We start from the raw sequence: 14,719 nt of genomic DNA on the forward strand, positions 1-14,719 counted from the left end.
CTCTGTAGCACTCTCATGAAAAACACTTTTGTTTGAGTAGGAAAAAACAAAGATTAATAATAAAACCAAGGGTCTTTTAATGCCGTGACCAGGATTCGAACCTGGGTTATTGCGGCCACAACGCAAGGTACTAACCACTATACGATCACGGCTGTGCCCCTCTCTGTAGCACTCTCATGAAAAACACTTTTGTTTGAGTAGGAAAAAACAAAGATTAATAATAAAACCAAGGGTCTTTTAATGCCGTGACCAGGATTCGAACCTGGGTTATTGCGGCCACAACGCAAGGTACTAACCACTATACGATCACGGCTGCGCCCCTCTCTGTAATTCTCTTATGAAAAACACTTTTGTTTGAGTAGGAAAAAACAAAGATTAATAATAAAACCAAGGGTCTTTTATTGCCGTGACCAGGATTCGAACCTGGGTTATTGCGGCCACAACGCAAGGTACTAACCACTATACGATCACGGCTGTGCCCCTCTCTGTAGCACTCTCATGAAAAACACTTTTGTTTGAGTAGGAAAAAACAAAGATTAATAATAAAACCAAGGGTCTTTTAATGCCGTGACCAGGATTCGAACCTGGGTTATTGCGGCCACAACGCAAGGTACTAACCACTATACGATCACGGCTGCGCCCCTCTCTGTAATTCTCTTATGAAAAACACTTTTGTTTGAGTAGGAAAAAACAAAGATTAATAATAAAACCAAGGGTCTTTTAATGCCGTGACCAGGATTCGAACCTGGGTTATTGCGGCCACAACGCAAGGTACTAACCACTATACGATCACGGCTGTGCCCCTCTCTGTAATTCTCTCATGAAAAACACTTTTGTTTCAGTAGGAAAAAACAAACAATAATAAAACCAAGGGTCTTTTAATGCCGTGACCAGGATTCGAACCTGGGTTATTGCGGCCACAACGCAAGGTACTATCCACTATACGATCGCGGCTGTGCCCCTCTCTGTAATTCTCTTGTGAAAAACACTTTTGTTTGAGTAGGAAAAAACAAAGATTAATAGTAAAACCAAGGGTATTTTATTGCCGTGACCAGGATTCGAACCTGGGTTATTGCGGCCAAAATGCAAGGTACTAACCACTATAAGATCACGGCTGTGCCCCTCTCTGTAATTCTCTTTTGAAAAACACTTTCGTTTGAGTAGGAAAAAACAAAGATTAGTAATAAAAGCAAGTTTCTTTTAATGCCGTGACCAGGATTCGAACTTGGGTTATTGCGGCCACAACGCAAGGTACTAATCACGGCTGTGCCCCTCTCTGTAATTCTCTTACGAAAAACACTTTTGTTTGAGTAGGAAAAAACAAAGATTAATAATAAAACCAAGGGTCTTTTAATGCCGTGACCAGGATTTGAACCTGGGTTATTGCGGCCACAACGCAAGGTACTAACCACTATGCGATCACGGCTGTGCCCCTCTCTGTAATTCTCTTATGTAAAACACTTTTGTTTGAGTAGGAAAAAACAAAGATTAATAATAGAACCAAGGGTCTTTTAATGCCGTGACCAGGATTCGAACCTGGGTTATTGTGGCCAAAACGCAAGGTACTAACCACTATACGATCACGGCTGTGCCCCTCTCTGTAATTCTCTCATGAAAAACACTTTTGTTTCAGTAGGAAAAAACAAATAATAATAAGACCAAGGGTCTTTTAATGCCGTGACCAGGAATCGAACCTGGGTTATTGCGGCCACAACGCAAGGTACTAATTACGGCTGTGCCCCTCTCTGTAATTCTCTCATGAAAAACACCTTTGTTTCAGTAGGAAAAAAACAAATAATAATAAGACCAAGGGTCTTTTAATGCCGTGACCAGGATTCGAACCTGGGTTATTGCGACCACAACGCAAGGTACTATCCACTATACGATCGCGGCTGTGCCCCTCTCTGTAATTCTCTTGTGAAAAACACTTTTGTTTGAGTAGGAAAAAACAAAGATTAATAGTAAAACCAAGGGTCTTTTAATGCCGTGACCAGGAATCGAACCTAGGTTATTGCGCCACAACTCAAGGTACTAACCACTATACGATCACGGCTGTGCCCCTCTCTGTAACTCTATTATGAAAAACACCTTTGTTTGAGTAGGAAAAAACAAAGATTAATAATAAAACCAAGGGTCTTTTATTGCCGTGACCAGGATTCGAACCTGGGTTATTGCGGCCAAAATGCAAGGTACTAACCACTATACGATCACGGCTGTGCCCCTCTCTGTAATTCTCTTTTGAAAAACACTTTCGTTTGAGTAGGAAAAAACAAAGATTAGTAATAAAAGCAAGGGTCTTTTAATGCCGTGACCAGGATTCGAACTTGGGTTATTGCGGCCACAACGCAAGGAACTAACCACTATACGATAACGGCTGTGCCCTCTCTGTAATTCTCTTATGTAAAACACTTTTGTTTGAGTAGGAAAAAACATAGATTAATAATAGAACCAAGGGTCTTTTAAAGCCGTGACCAGGATTCGAACCTGGGTTATTGCGGCCACAACGCAAGGTACTAACCACTATACGAACACGGCTGTGCCCCTCTCTGTAATTCTCTTATATAAAACACTTTTGTTTGAGTAAGAAAAAACGAGGGGGAAACCACTTGTGAAATCAGGTGTACAAAATTTTTGAAATCACAATTGAAGTCCATAAATTGTTTTTGAAGTCTCTATAAATCGCAAAGTTTAGTTGAAATCTCGGAAGTCTTAGGAAGTCCCTAGAGAATCCCTTGAAGTCATGCGAAGTCCCTTGGAAATCGCTTGAAGTCAGTCGAAGTCTCTCGGAAGTCTCTTGAAGTCATACGAAATCCCTTTGAAATCTCTTGAAGTCTCTTGAAGTCATACGAAATCCCTTTGAAATCTCTTGAAGTCTCTCTGAAGTCAAGAGAAGTCATACGAAGTCTCTTGGAAATCTCTTGAAGTCTCTCGGAAATCTCTTGAAGTCTCTCGGAAATCTCTTGAAGTCTCCCAGAAGTCATACGAAGTCCGTTGGAAATCTCTTGAAGTCAAATGAAGCGGTAGAAAATCCCTTGAAGTCTATTGAAATTCCGTATTTCATAAGTGGAAATTTCCTTTTCTTCAAATTTTATTTTCAATAGTCTTGATCAGGGCCGGAAATAAGCACAGGACACTGGAATTTTAAAATGTGCCATAATTTTGTTAAAAACTAAGGGGGTCACTGGACAGTTTGACCAATAAAATTTTGGAAGTTTTGATAGCTTGACTATGGAGATGTGATACTATTTCTGCACACTACAGTGGACAATGTCCTATAAATTTTCCAGTCAAACAGGGGGGGGGGCTGGTCTTGATCCCTCAATTTTCGGCCGTTTTCGGAGGTGCAATGCTACCAGACTCTTGTGCCAGACACTCTTCCCCAGAATTTTTTCCTTTTTGGACTTATTGTCGGCTGCTAATCATTCCGTTTTCAAAGAATATTCGTAAAAACGATATATTTTTGTTTGTGGCGAAGTTTAATTGGCTTAATTTAAACTACTATTTAACTAAATTGGGAACCTTCGAAATACAGCATACAAGCAGCCAATTTAAAAATTGTGTCTTCTAGTTCTCTGAACTATGAATTCGAGTATGAATCAGACGATAATCAGTTTCAAAAACCTGAGGGGTCGGACGTTTTGGAAAAAGTGTACGGGATTTCGAAATCCAATTTGATTTCTTCGGATTTCGTTTGATTTCGTCGGAATTCAATTTATTTTGTCGGATTTTGTTTGATTTCAAAATTCGATAAAATCCAACGGATTTTGCAATTTTTCCCGTGATTTCCTCGGACTTTTTCCATGTTTTCGGCAGATTTTGGGATATTTCAATTGATTTCGTTGGATTTTGTGATTTCTTTGAGTTTGGATTTCGTGAATTTTGTAATGGATTTCGCGATTTCGTTACTGATTTTGTGATTTCTTTGTTGATTTTGTGGTATCTTTACTGATTTTGTGATTTCTCTACTGATTTTGTGATTTCTTTACTGTTTTGTTATTTCTTTATTGATTTCGGATTTTTTATGAGATTTTTTAAGTTGGATTTCGCGGGTAGCGTACGGGATTTCATGAATGACCGACCCCTTGCAAAAACTACTGCCCAAGCGCTCACTGGCGTGATTGAGTTAGCTATGCCACGACAAAAACTTCTTTCCGTAAATAGCGGCCGATCACGTGATCATATTTTCCCGCGTGAAACGTCGCAGAATTCTTGAGACATAAGCGACGATCAAATGGATCAGTATACTATCCGGGCTTGTATCTGCGCCATATAATCAAGAAGGAATTTACTATAAGAAGGCCTAAAAAGGCGTCCGGTGCGCGCGTGATAGTCGACAATCCCCCCTCATGGGTGGGGGGAGGCTGGAAAAGAAGGCGGGACTTAATATTTTATCTTACTCTATGTTTTCCACCATCTATCTCTTTTACCTTCTCGTTAAGCCTTGGTTTGGTTTTTGGAACTCACGAAATCATAAGTATAGTACACTTGATTCGATTTAGAAACAATTATAGAACGAACGATTTTCACGTAGAGACAAGTATTCAAAATCCATTAAGTTAGGTTCAAAACCTTTAACTAACTTGTTAATGGCAATTAAAAACCATTCCCTAACCGTTTCAGCACCACTGGCAGCTTCCATTTTCTGCTTACTTTGCTAGACGTTTTCTTTCTCTATTCGGAATACGTCAATCGCGTCTGTATGACCTATCCCCGCGGGATCCAATAGTAAAGCGCAGAGCAATGAGGGACATGAAAGGGGTGGGGCTTACTTGTCCACTAACACCGGCGTAAGAGTAGAAGCGTAAAATCTAGTGACTTAGGCATTCTTAAAGTAAATTAATTCTTGATATAATTATGCATAGATAATTGCTTTCGGTTGCTCTGCACCTTAGTACTTCATAGCGAAGTACATAGATATTTTTTAATTATTACAATTTAATGAAGTCTTGAGAAAAAAATAGAAATCGGCTTTAGTCTATAAATTCTCTTGAAGTCACTTCAAGTCTTTAAATTATGTTGAAGTCACTAGAAGTCTTTACAAATTCTATTGAAGTCACTTGAAGTTCTTAAAATGTAATGAAGTCACTTGAAGTCTCTAAATTATATTGAAGTCATTTGAAGTCTTCATAAATTGTATTGAAGTCACTTGAAGTCTTTATAAATTGTATTGAAGTCACTTGAAGTCTTTATAAATTGTATTGAAGTCACTTGAAGTCTTTATAAATTATATTGAAGTCCCTTGAAGTCTTTATAAATTTTATTGAAGTCATCTGAAATCAAATACAGTTAGTGAAGTCTTTGAAGTCGAATGAAGTCTTTGATAGTTCAATTGAAGTCATTTGAAATCTGAAATCAGGTGTACAAAATTTTCTTAGTGGTTTCCCCCTCGAGAAAAAACAAAGATTAATAATAAAACAAGGTTCTATTAATGCCGTGACCAGGATTCCAACCTGGGTTATTGCGGCCACAACGCAAGGTACCAACCACTATACGATCACGGCTGTGCCCCTCTCTGTAATTCTCTCATGAGAAACACTTTTGTTTTAGTAGGAAAAAACAAACATTAATAGTAAAACCAAGGGTCTTTTAATGCCGTGACCAGGATTCGAACCTGGGTTATTGCGGCCACATCTCAAGGTACTAACCACTATACGATCACGGCTGTGCCCCTCTCTGTAGCTCTCTCATGAAAAACCCTTTTGTTTGAGTAGGAAAAAGCAAAGATTAATAATAAAACCAAGGGTGTTTTAATGCCGTGACCAGGATTCGAACCTTATTTATTGCGGCCACAACGCAAGGTACTAACCACTATACGATCAAGACTGTGCCCCTCTCTGTAATTCTCTTATGTAAAACACTTTTTTTTGAGTAGGAAAAAACAAAAATTAATAATAGAACCAAGGGTCTTTTAAAGCCGTGACCAGGATTCGAACCTGGGTTATTGCGTCCACAACGCAAGGTACTAACCACTATACGATCACGGCTGTGCCCCTCTCTGTAGCTCTCTCATGAAAAACACTTTTGTTTGAGTAGGAAAAAACAAAGATTAATAATAAAACCAAGGGTCTTTTAATTCCGTGACCAGGATTCGACCCTGGGTTATTGCGGCCACAACGCAAGGAACTAACCACTATACGATCACGGCTGTGCCCCTCTCTGTAGCTCTCTCATGAAAAACACTTTTGTTTGAGTAGGAAAAAACAAAGATTAATAATAAAACCAAGGGTCTTTTAATTCCGTGACCAGGATTCGACCCTGGGTTATTGCGGCCACAACGCAAGGAACTAACCACTATACGATCACGGCTGTGCCCTCTCTGTAATTCTCTTATGTAAAACACTTTTGTTTGAGTAGGAAAAAACATAGATTAATAATAGAACCAAGGGTCTTTTAAAGCCGTGACCAGGATTCGAACCTGGGTTATTGCGGCCACAACGCAAGGTACCAACCACTATACGATCACGGCTGTGCCCCTCTCTGTAATTCTCTCATGAGAAACACTTTTGTTTTAGTAGGAAAAAACAAACATTAATAGTAAAACCAAGGGTCTTTTAATGCCGTGACCAGGATTCGAACCTGGGTTATTGCGGCCACATCTCAAGGTACTAACCACTATACGATCACGGCTGTGCCCCTCTCTGTAGCTCTCTCATGAAAAACCCTTTTGTTTGAGTAGGAAAAAGCAAAGATTAATAATAAAACCAAGGGTGTTTTAATGCCGTGACCAGGATTCGAACCTTATTTATTGCGGCCACAACGCAAGGTACTAACCACTATACGATCAAGACTGTGCCCCTCTCTGTAATTCTCTTATGTAAAACACTTTTTTTTGAGTAGGAAAAAACAAAAATTAATAATAGAACCAAGGGTCTTTTAAAGCCGTGACCAGGATTCGAACCTGGGTTATTGCGTCCACAACGCAAGGTACTAACCACTATACGATCACGGCTGTGCCCCTCTCTGTAGCTCTCTCATGAAAAACACTTTTGTTTGAGTAGGAAAAAACAAAGATTAATAATAAAACCAAGGGTCTTTTAATTCCGTGACCAGGATTCGACCCTGGGTTATTGCGGCCACAACGCAAGGAACTAACCACTATACGATCACGGCTGTGCCCCTCTCTGTAGCTCTCTCATGAAAAACACTTTTGTTTGAGTAGGAAAAAACAAAGATTAATAATAAAACCAAGGGTCTTTTAATTCCGTGACCAGGATTCGACCCTGGGTTATTGCGGCCACAACGCAAGGAACTAACCACTATACGATCACGGCTGTGCCCTCTCTGTAATTCTCTTATGTAAAACACTTTTGTTTGAGTAGGAAAAAACATAGATTAATAATAGAACCAAGGGTCTTTTAAAGCCGTGACCAGGATTCGAACCTGGGTTATTGCGGCCACAACGCAAGGTACTAACCACTATACGATCACGGCTGTGCCCCTCTCTGTAGCTCTCTCATGAAAAACACTTTTGTTTGAGTAGGAAAAAACAAAGATTAATAATAAAACCAAGGGTCTTTTAATTCCGTGACCAGGATTCGACCCTGGGTTATTGCGGCCACAACGCAAGGAACTAACCACTATACGATCACGGCTGTGCCCTCTCTGTAATTCTCTTACGTAAAACACTTTTGTTTGAGTAGGAAAAAACATAGATTAATAATAGAACCAAGGGTCTTTTAAAGCCGTGACCAGGATTCGAACCTGGGTTATTGCGGCCACAACGCAAGGTACTAACCACTATACGATCACGGCTGTGCCCCTCTCTGTAGGTCTCTCATGAAAAACACTTTTGTTTGAGTAGGAAAAAACAAAGATTAATAATAAAACCAAGGGTCTTTTAATTCTGTGACCAGGATTCGACCCTGGGTTATTGCGGCCACAACGCAAGGTACTAACCACTATACGATCACGGCTGTGCCCCTCTCTGTAATTCTCTTATGAAAAACACTTTTGTTTGAGTAGGAAAAAACAAAGATTAATAATAAAACCAAGGTCTTTTAATGCCGTGACCAGGATTCGAACCTGGGTTATTGGGGCCACAACGTAATGTACTAACCACTATACGAACACGGCTGTGCCCCTCTCTGTAATTCTCTTATGTAAAACACTTTTGTTTGAGTAGGAAAAAAACAAAGATTAATAATAAAACAAGGTTCTTTTAATGCCGTGACCAGGATTCCAACCCGGGTTATTGCGGCCACAACGCAAGGTACCAACCACTATACGATCACGGCTTTGCCCCTCTCTGTAATTCTCTCATGAGAAACACCTTTGTTTTAGTAGGAAAAAACAAACATTAATAGTAAAACCAAGGGTCTTTTAATGCCATGACCAGGATTCGAACCTGGGTTATTGCGGCCACAACTCAAGGTACTAACCACTATACGATCACGGCTGTGCCCCTCTCTGTAATCCTCTTATGAAAAACACTTTTGTTTGAGTAGGAAAAAACAAAGATTATTAATAAAACCAAGGGTGTTTTAATGCCGTGACCAGGATTCGAACCTGGGTTATTGCGTCCACAACGCAAGGTACTAACCACTATACGATCAAGGCTGTGCCCCTCTCTGTAGCTCTCTCATGAAAAACACTTTTGTTTGAGTAGGAAAAAACAAAGATTAATAATAAAACCAAGGGTCTTTTAATGCCGTGACCAGGATTCGAACCTGGGTTATTGCGGCCACAACGCAAGGTACTAACCACTATACGATCACTGCTGTGCCCTCTCTGTAATTCTCTTATGAAAAAGACTTTTGTTTGAGTAGGAAAAAACAAAGATTAATAATAAAACCAAGGGTCTTTTAATGCCGTGACCAGGATTCGAACCTAGGTTATTGCGGCCACAACTCAAGGTACTAACCACTATACGATCACGGCTGTGCCCCTCTCTGTAACTCTATTATGAAAAACACATTTGTTTGAGTAGGAAAAAACAAAGATTAATAATAAAACCTAGGGTCTTTTATTGCCGTGACCAAGATTCGAACCTGGGTTATTGCGGCCACAACGCAAGGTACTAACCACTATACGATCACGGCTGTGCCCCTCTCTCTAATTCTCTCATGAAGTACACTTTTGTTTGAGTAGGAAAAAACAAAGATTAGTAATGAAACGAAGGGTCTTTTAATGCCGTGACCAGGATTCGAACCTGGGTTATTGCGGCCACAACTCAAGGTACTAACCACTATACGATCACGGCTGGGCCCCTCTCTGTAACTCTATTATGAAAAACACATTTGTTTGAGTAGGAAAAAACAAAGATTAATAATAAAACCTAGGGTCTTTTATTGCCGTGACCAAGATTCGAACCTGGGTTATTGCGGCCACAACGCAAGGTACTAACCACTATACGATCACGGCTGTGCCCCTCTCTCTAATTCTCTCATGAAGTACACTTTTGTTTGAGTAGGAAAAAACAAAGATTAGTAATGAAACGAAGGGTCTTTTAATGCCGTGACCAGGATTCGAACCTGTGTTATTGCGGCCACAACTCAAGGTACTAACCACTATACGATCACGGCTGGGCCCCTCTCTGTAATTCTCTTATGAAAAACAATTTTGTTTGAGTAGGAAAAACAAAGATTAATAATAAAACCAAGGGTCTTTTAATGCCGTGACCAGGATTCGAACCTGGGTTATTGCGGCCACAACGCAAGGTACTAACCACTATACGATCACGGCTGTGCCCCTCTCTGTAATTCTCTTATGTAAAACACTTTTGTTTGAGTAGGAAAAAACAAAGATTAATAATAGAACCAAGGGTCTTTTAATGCCGTGACCAGGATTCGAACCCGGGTTATTGTGGCCACAACGCAAGGTACTAACCAATATACGATCACGGCTGTGCCCCTCTCTGTAATTCTCTCATGAAAAACACTTTTGTTTCAGTAGGAAAAAACAAACAATAATAAAACCAAGGGTCTTTTAATGCCGTGACCAGGATTCGAACCTGGGTTATTGCGGCCACAACGCAAGGTACTAATCACGGCTGTGCCCCTCTCTGTAATTTTCTTACGAAAAACACTTTTGTTTGAGTAGGAAAAAACAAAGATTAATAATAAAACCAAGGGTCTTTTAATGCCGTGACCAGGATTCGAACCTGGGTTATTGCGGCCACAACGCAAGGTACTAACCACTATACGATCACGGCTGTGCCCTCTCTGTAATTCTCTTATGAAAAACACTTTTGTTTCAGTAGGAAAAAACAAAGATTAATAATAAAACCAAGGGTGTTTTAATGCCGTGACCAGGATTCGAACCTTATTTATTGCGGCCACAACGCAAGGTACTAACCACTATACGATCAAGACTGTGCCCCTCTCTGTAATTCTCTTATGTAAAACACTTTTTTTTGAGTAGGAAAAAACAAAAATTAATAATAGAACCAAGGGTCTTTTAAAGCCGTGACCAGGATTCGAACCTGGGTTATTGCGTCCACAACGCAAGGTACTAACCACTATACGATCACGGCTGTGCCCCTCTCTGTAGCTCTCTCATGAAAAACACTTTTGTTTGAGTAGGAAAAAACAAAGATTATTAATAAAACCAAGGGTCTTTTAATTCCGTGACCAGGATTCGACCCTGGGTTATTGCGGCCACAACGCAAGGAACTAACCACTATACGATCACGGCTGTGCCCCTCTCTGTAGCTCTCTCATGAAAAACACTTTTGTTTGAGTAGGAAAAAACAAAGATTAATAATAAAACCAAGGGTCTTTTAATTCCGTGACCAGGATTCGACCCTGGGTTATTGCGGCCACAACGCAAGGAACTAACCACTATACGATCACGGCTGTGCCCTCTCTGTAATTCTCTTATGTAAAACACTTTTGTTTGAGTAGGAAAAAACATAGATTAATAATAGAACCAAGGGTCTTTTAAAGCCGTGACCAGGATTCGAACCTGGGTTATTGCGGCCACAACGCAAGGTACTAACCACTATACGATCACGGCTGTGCCCCTGTCTGTAGCTCTCTCATGAAAAACACTTTTGTTTGAGTAGGAAAAAACAAAGATTAATAATAAAACCAAGGGTCTTTTAATTCCGTGACCAGGATTCGACCCTGGGTTATTGCGGCCACAACGCAAGGAACTAACCACTATACGATCACGGCTGTGCCCTCTCTGTAATTCTCTTACGTAAAACACTTTTGTTTGAGTAGGAAAAAACATAGATTAATAATAGAACCAAGGGTCTTTTAAAGCCGTGACCAGGATTCGAACCTGGGTTATTGCGGCCACAACGCAAGGTACTAACCACTATACGATCACGGCTGTGCCCCTCTCTGTAGGTCTCTCATGAAAAACACTTTTGTTTGAGTAGGAAAAAACAAAGATTAATAATAAAACCAAGGGTCTTTTAATTCTGTGACCAGGATTCGACCCTGGGTTATTGCGGCCACAACGCAAGGTACTAACCACTATACGATCACGGCTGTGCCCCTCTCTGTAATTCTCTTATGAAAAACACTTTTGTTTGAGTAGGAAAAAACAAAGATTAATAATAAAACCAAGGTCTTTTAATGCCGTGACCAGGATTCGAACCTGGGTTATTGGGGCCACAACGTAATGTACTAACCACTATACGAACACGGCTGTGCCCCTCTCTGTAATTCTCTTATGTAAAACACTTTTGTTTGAGTAGGAAAAAAACAAAGATTAATAATAAAACAAGGTTCTTTTAATGCCGTGACCAGGATTCCAACCCGGGTTATTGCGGCCACAACGCAAGGTACCAACCACTATACGATCACGGCTTTGCCCCTCTCTGTAATTCTCTCATGAGAAACACTTTTGTTTTAGTAGGAAAAAACAAACATTAATAGTAAAACCAAGGGTCTTTTAATGCCATGACCAGGATTCGAACCTGGGTTATTGCGGCCACAACTCAAGGTACTAACCACTATACGATCACGGCTGTGCCCCTCTCTGTAATCCTCTTATGAAAAACACTTTTGTTTGAGTAGGAAAAAACAAAGATTATTAATAAAACCAAGGGTGTTTTAATGCCGTGACCAGGATTCGAACCTGGGTTATTGCGTCCACAACGCAAGGTACTAACCACTATACGATCAAGGCTGTGCCCCTCTCTGTAGCTCTCTCATGAAAAACACTTTTGTTTGAGTAGGAAAAAACAAAGATTAATAATAAAACCAAGGGTCTTTTAATGCCGTGACCAGGATTCGAACCTGGGTTATTGCGGCCACAACGCAAGGTACTAACCACTATACGATCACTGCTGTGCCCTCTCTGTAATTCTCTTATGAAAAAGACTTTTGTTTGAGTAGGAAAAAACAAAGATTAATAATAAAACCAAGGGTCTTTTAATGCCGTGACCAGGATTCGAACCTAGGTTATTGCGGCCACAACTCAAGGTACTAACCACTATACGATCACGGCTGTGCCCCTCTCTGTAACTCTATTATGAAAAACACATTTGTTTGAGTAGGAAAAAACAAAGATTAATAATAAAACCTAGGGTCTTTTATTGCCGTGACCAAGATTCGAACCTGGGTTATTGCGGCCACAACGCAAGGTACTAACCACTATACGATCACGGCTGTGCCCCTCTCTCTAATTCTCTCATGAAGTACACTTTTGTTTGAGTAGGAAAAAACAAAGATTAGTAATGAAACGAAGGGTCTTTTAATGCCGTGACCAGGATTCGAACCTGGGTTATTGCGGCCACAACTCAAGGTACTAACCACTATACGATCACGGCTGGGCCCCTCTCTGTAACTCTATTATGAAAAACACATTTGTTTGAGTAGGAAAAAACAAAGATTAATAATAAAACCTAGGGTCTTTTATTGCCGTGACCAAGATTCGAACCTGGGTTATTGCGGCCACAACGCAAGGTACTAACCACTATACGATCACGGCTGTGCCCCTCTCTCTAATTCTCTCATGAAGTACACTTTTGTTTGAGTAGGAAAAAACAAAGATTAGTAATGAAACGAAGGGTCTTTTAATGCCGTGACCAGGATTCGAACCTGTGTTATTGCGGCCACAACTCAAGGTACTAACCACTATACGATCACGGCTGGGCCCCTCTCTGTAATTCTCTTATGAAAAACAATTTTGTTTGAGTAGGAAAAACAAAGATTAATAATAAAACCAAGGGTCTTTTAATGCCGTGACCAGGATTCGAACCTGGGTTATTGCGGCCACAACGCAAGGTACTAACCACTATACGATCACGGCTGTGCCCCTCTCTGTAATTCTCTTATGTAAAACACTTTTGTTTGAGTAGGAAAAAACAAAGATTAATAATAGAACCAAGGGTCTTTTAATGCCGTGACCAGGATTCGAACCCGGGTTATTGTGGCCACAACGCAAGGTACTAACCAATATACGATCACGGCTGTGCCCCTCTCTGTAATTCTCTCATGAAAAACACTTTTGTTTCAGTAGGAAAAAACAAACAATAATAAAACCAAGGGTCTTTTAATGCCGTGACCAGGATTCGAACCTGGGTTATTGCGGCCACAACGCAAGGTACTAATCACGGCTGTGCCCCTCTCTGTAATTTTCTTACGAAAAACACTTTTGTTTGAGTAGGAAAAAACAAAGATTAATAATAAAACCAAGGGTCTTTTAATGCCGTGACCAGGATTCGAACCTGGGTTATTGCGGCCACAACGCAAGGTACTAACCACTATACGATCACGGCTGTGCCCTCTCTGTAATTCTCTTATGAAAAACACTTTTGTTTCAGTAGGAAAAAACAAAGATTAATAATAAAACCAAGGGTGTTTTAATGCCGTGACCAGGATTCGAACCTTATTTATTGCGGCCACAACGCAAGGTACTAACCACTATACGATCAAGACTGTGCCCCTCTCTGTAATTCTCTTATGTAAAACACTTTTTTTTGAGTAGGAAAAAACAAAAATTAATAATAGAACCAAGGGTCTTTTAAAGCCGTGACCAGGATTCGAACCTGGGTTATTGCGTCCACAACGCAAGGTACTAACCACTATACGATCACGGCTGTGCCCCTCTCTGTAGCTCTCTCATGAAAAACACTTTTGTTTGAGTAGGAAAAAACAAAGATTAATAATAAAACCAAGGGTCTTTTAATTCCGTGACCAGGATTCGACCCTGGGTTATTGCGGCCACAACGCAAGGAACTAACCACTATACGATCACGGCTGTGCCCCTCTCTGTAGCTCTCTCATGAAAAACACTTTTGTTTGAGTAGGAAAAAACAAAGATTAATAATAAAACCAAGGGTCTTTTAATTCCGTGACCAGGATTCGACCCTGGGTTATTGCGGCCACAACGCAAGGAACTAACCACTATACGATCACGGCTGTGCCCTCTCTGTAATTCTCTTATGTAAAACACTTTTGTTTGAGTAGGAAAAAACATAGATTAATAATAGAACCAAGGGTCTTTTAAAGCCGTGACCAGGATTCGAACCTGGGTTATTGCGGCCACAACGCAAGGTACTAACCACTATACGATCACGGCTGTGCCCCTGTCTGTAGCTCTCTCATGAAAAACACTTTTGTTTGAGTAGGAAAAAACAAAGATTAATAATAAAACCAAGGGTCTTTTAATTCCGTGACCAGGATTCGACCCTGGGTTATTGCGGCCACAACGCAAGGAACTAACCACTATACGATCACGGCTGTGCCCTCTCTGTAATTCTCTTACGTAAAACACTTTTGTTTGAGTAGGAAAAAACATAGATTAATAATAGAACCAAGGGTCT

General features: G+C 40.4%; 18 non-coding genes across 18 annotated transcripts; all 18 read right to left on the bottom strand.

Moving 5' to 3' along the window:
- Positions 1–80: 80 nt before the first annotated feature.
- TRNAH-GUG (transfer RNA histidin (anticodon GUG)) lies at positions 81–152 on the bottom strand. The gene has a single exon. It is a non-coding gene; the product is annotated as a tRNA-His (tRNA).
- Positions 153–241: 89 nt separating this feature from the next.
- TRNAH-GUG (transfer RNA histidin (anticodon GUG)) lies at positions 242–313 on the bottom strand. Its single transcript has one exon. It is a non-coding gene; the product is annotated as a tRNA-His (tRNA).
- An 89-nt stretch (positions 314–402) lies between these two features.
- On the bottom strand, positions 403–474 carry TRNAH-GUG (transfer RNA histidin (anticodon GUG)). The gene has a single exon. It is a non-coding gene; the product is annotated as a tRNA-His (tRNA).
- Positions 475–563: 89 nt separating this feature from the next.
- TRNAH-GUG (transfer RNA histidin (anticodon GUG)) lies at positions 564–635 on the bottom strand. Its single transcript has one exon. It is a non-coding gene; the product is annotated as a tRNA-His (tRNA).
- An 89-nt stretch (positions 636–724) lies between these two features.
- TRNAH-GUG (transfer RNA histidin (anticodon GUG)) lies at positions 725–796 on the bottom strand. The gene has a single exon. It is a non-coding gene; the product is annotated as a tRNA-His (tRNA).
- A 5,116-nt stretch (positions 797–5,912) lies between these two features.
- Positions 5,913–5,984, bottom strand: TRNAH-GUG (transfer RNA histidin (anticodon GUG)). Its single transcript has one exon. It is a non-coding gene; the product is annotated as a tRNA-His (tRNA).
- Positions 5,985–6,877: 893 nt separating this feature from the next.
- TRNAH-GUG (transfer RNA histidin (anticodon GUG)) lies at positions 6,878–6,949 on the bottom strand. Its single transcript has one exon. It is a non-coding gene; the product is annotated as a tRNA-His (tRNA).
- A 410-nt stretch (positions 6,950–7,359) lies between these two features.
- Positions 7,360–7,431, bottom strand: TRNAH-GUG (transfer RNA histidin (anticodon GUG)). Its single transcript has one exon. It is a non-coding gene; the product is annotated as a tRNA-His (tRNA).
- A 249-nt stretch (positions 7,432–7,680) lies between these two features.
- TRNAH-GUG (transfer RNA histidin (anticodon GUG)) lies at positions 7,681–7,752 on the bottom strand. The gene has a single exon. It is a non-coding gene; the product is annotated as a tRNA-His (tRNA).
- Positions 7,753–9,609: 1,857 nt separating this feature from the next.
- On the bottom strand, positions 9,610–9,681 carry TRNAH-GUG (transfer RNA histidin (anticodon GUG)). The gene has a single exon. It is a non-coding gene; the product is annotated as a tRNA-His (tRNA).
- A 397-nt stretch (positions 9,682–10,078) lies between these two features.
- TRNAH-GUG (transfer RNA histidin (anticodon GUG)) lies at positions 10,079–10,150 on the bottom strand. Its single transcript has one exon. It is a non-coding gene; the product is annotated as a tRNA-His (tRNA).
- Positions 10,151–10,399: 249 nt separating this feature from the next.
- On the bottom strand, positions 10,400–10,471 carry TRNAH-GUG (transfer RNA histidin (anticodon GUG)). The gene has a single exon. It is a non-coding gene; the product is annotated as a tRNA-His (tRNA).
- A 410-nt stretch (positions 10,472–10,881) lies between these two features.
- TRNAH-GUG (transfer RNA histidin (anticodon GUG)) lies at positions 10,882–10,953 on the bottom strand. Its single transcript has one exon. It is a non-coding gene; the product is annotated as a tRNA-His (tRNA).
- A 249-nt stretch (positions 10,954–11,202) lies between these two features.
- Positions 11,203–11,274, bottom strand: TRNAH-GUG (transfer RNA histidin (anticodon GUG)). Its single transcript has one exon. It is a non-coding gene; the product is annotated as a tRNA-His (tRNA).
- Positions 11,275–13,131: 1,857 nt separating this feature from the next.
- On the bottom strand, positions 13,132–13,203 carry TRNAH-GUG (transfer RNA histidin (anticodon GUG)). Its single transcript has one exon. It is a non-coding gene; the product is annotated as a tRNA-His (tRNA).
- A 397-nt stretch (positions 13,204–13,600) lies between these two features.
- TRNAH-GUG (transfer RNA histidin (anticodon GUG)) lies at positions 13,601–13,672 on the bottom strand. Its single transcript has one exon. It is a non-coding gene; the product is annotated as a tRNA-His (tRNA).
- A 249-nt stretch (positions 13,673–13,921) lies between these two features.
- On the bottom strand, positions 13,922–13,993 carry TRNAH-GUG (transfer RNA histidin (anticodon GUG)). Its single transcript has one exon. It is a non-coding gene; the product is annotated as a tRNA-His (tRNA).
- Positions 13,994–14,403: 410 nt separating this feature from the next.
- TRNAH-GUG (transfer RNA histidin (anticodon GUG)) lies at positions 14,404–14,475 on the bottom strand. Its single transcript has one exon. It is a non-coding gene; the product is annotated as a tRNA-His (tRNA).
- Between the last annotated feature and the right edge of the window lie 244 nt (positions 14,476–14,719).

The sequence above is a fragment of the Phalangium opilio genome, unplaced genomic scaffold (assembly GCF_054372755.1).
Source record: "Phalangium opilio isolate 3A_F unplaced genomic scaffold, DU_Popi_V2 ptg000017l_1, whole genome shotgun sequence".
Lineage (NCBI taxonomy): Eukaryota > Metazoa > Arthropoda > Arachnida > Opiliones > Phalangiidae > Phalangium > Phalangium opilio.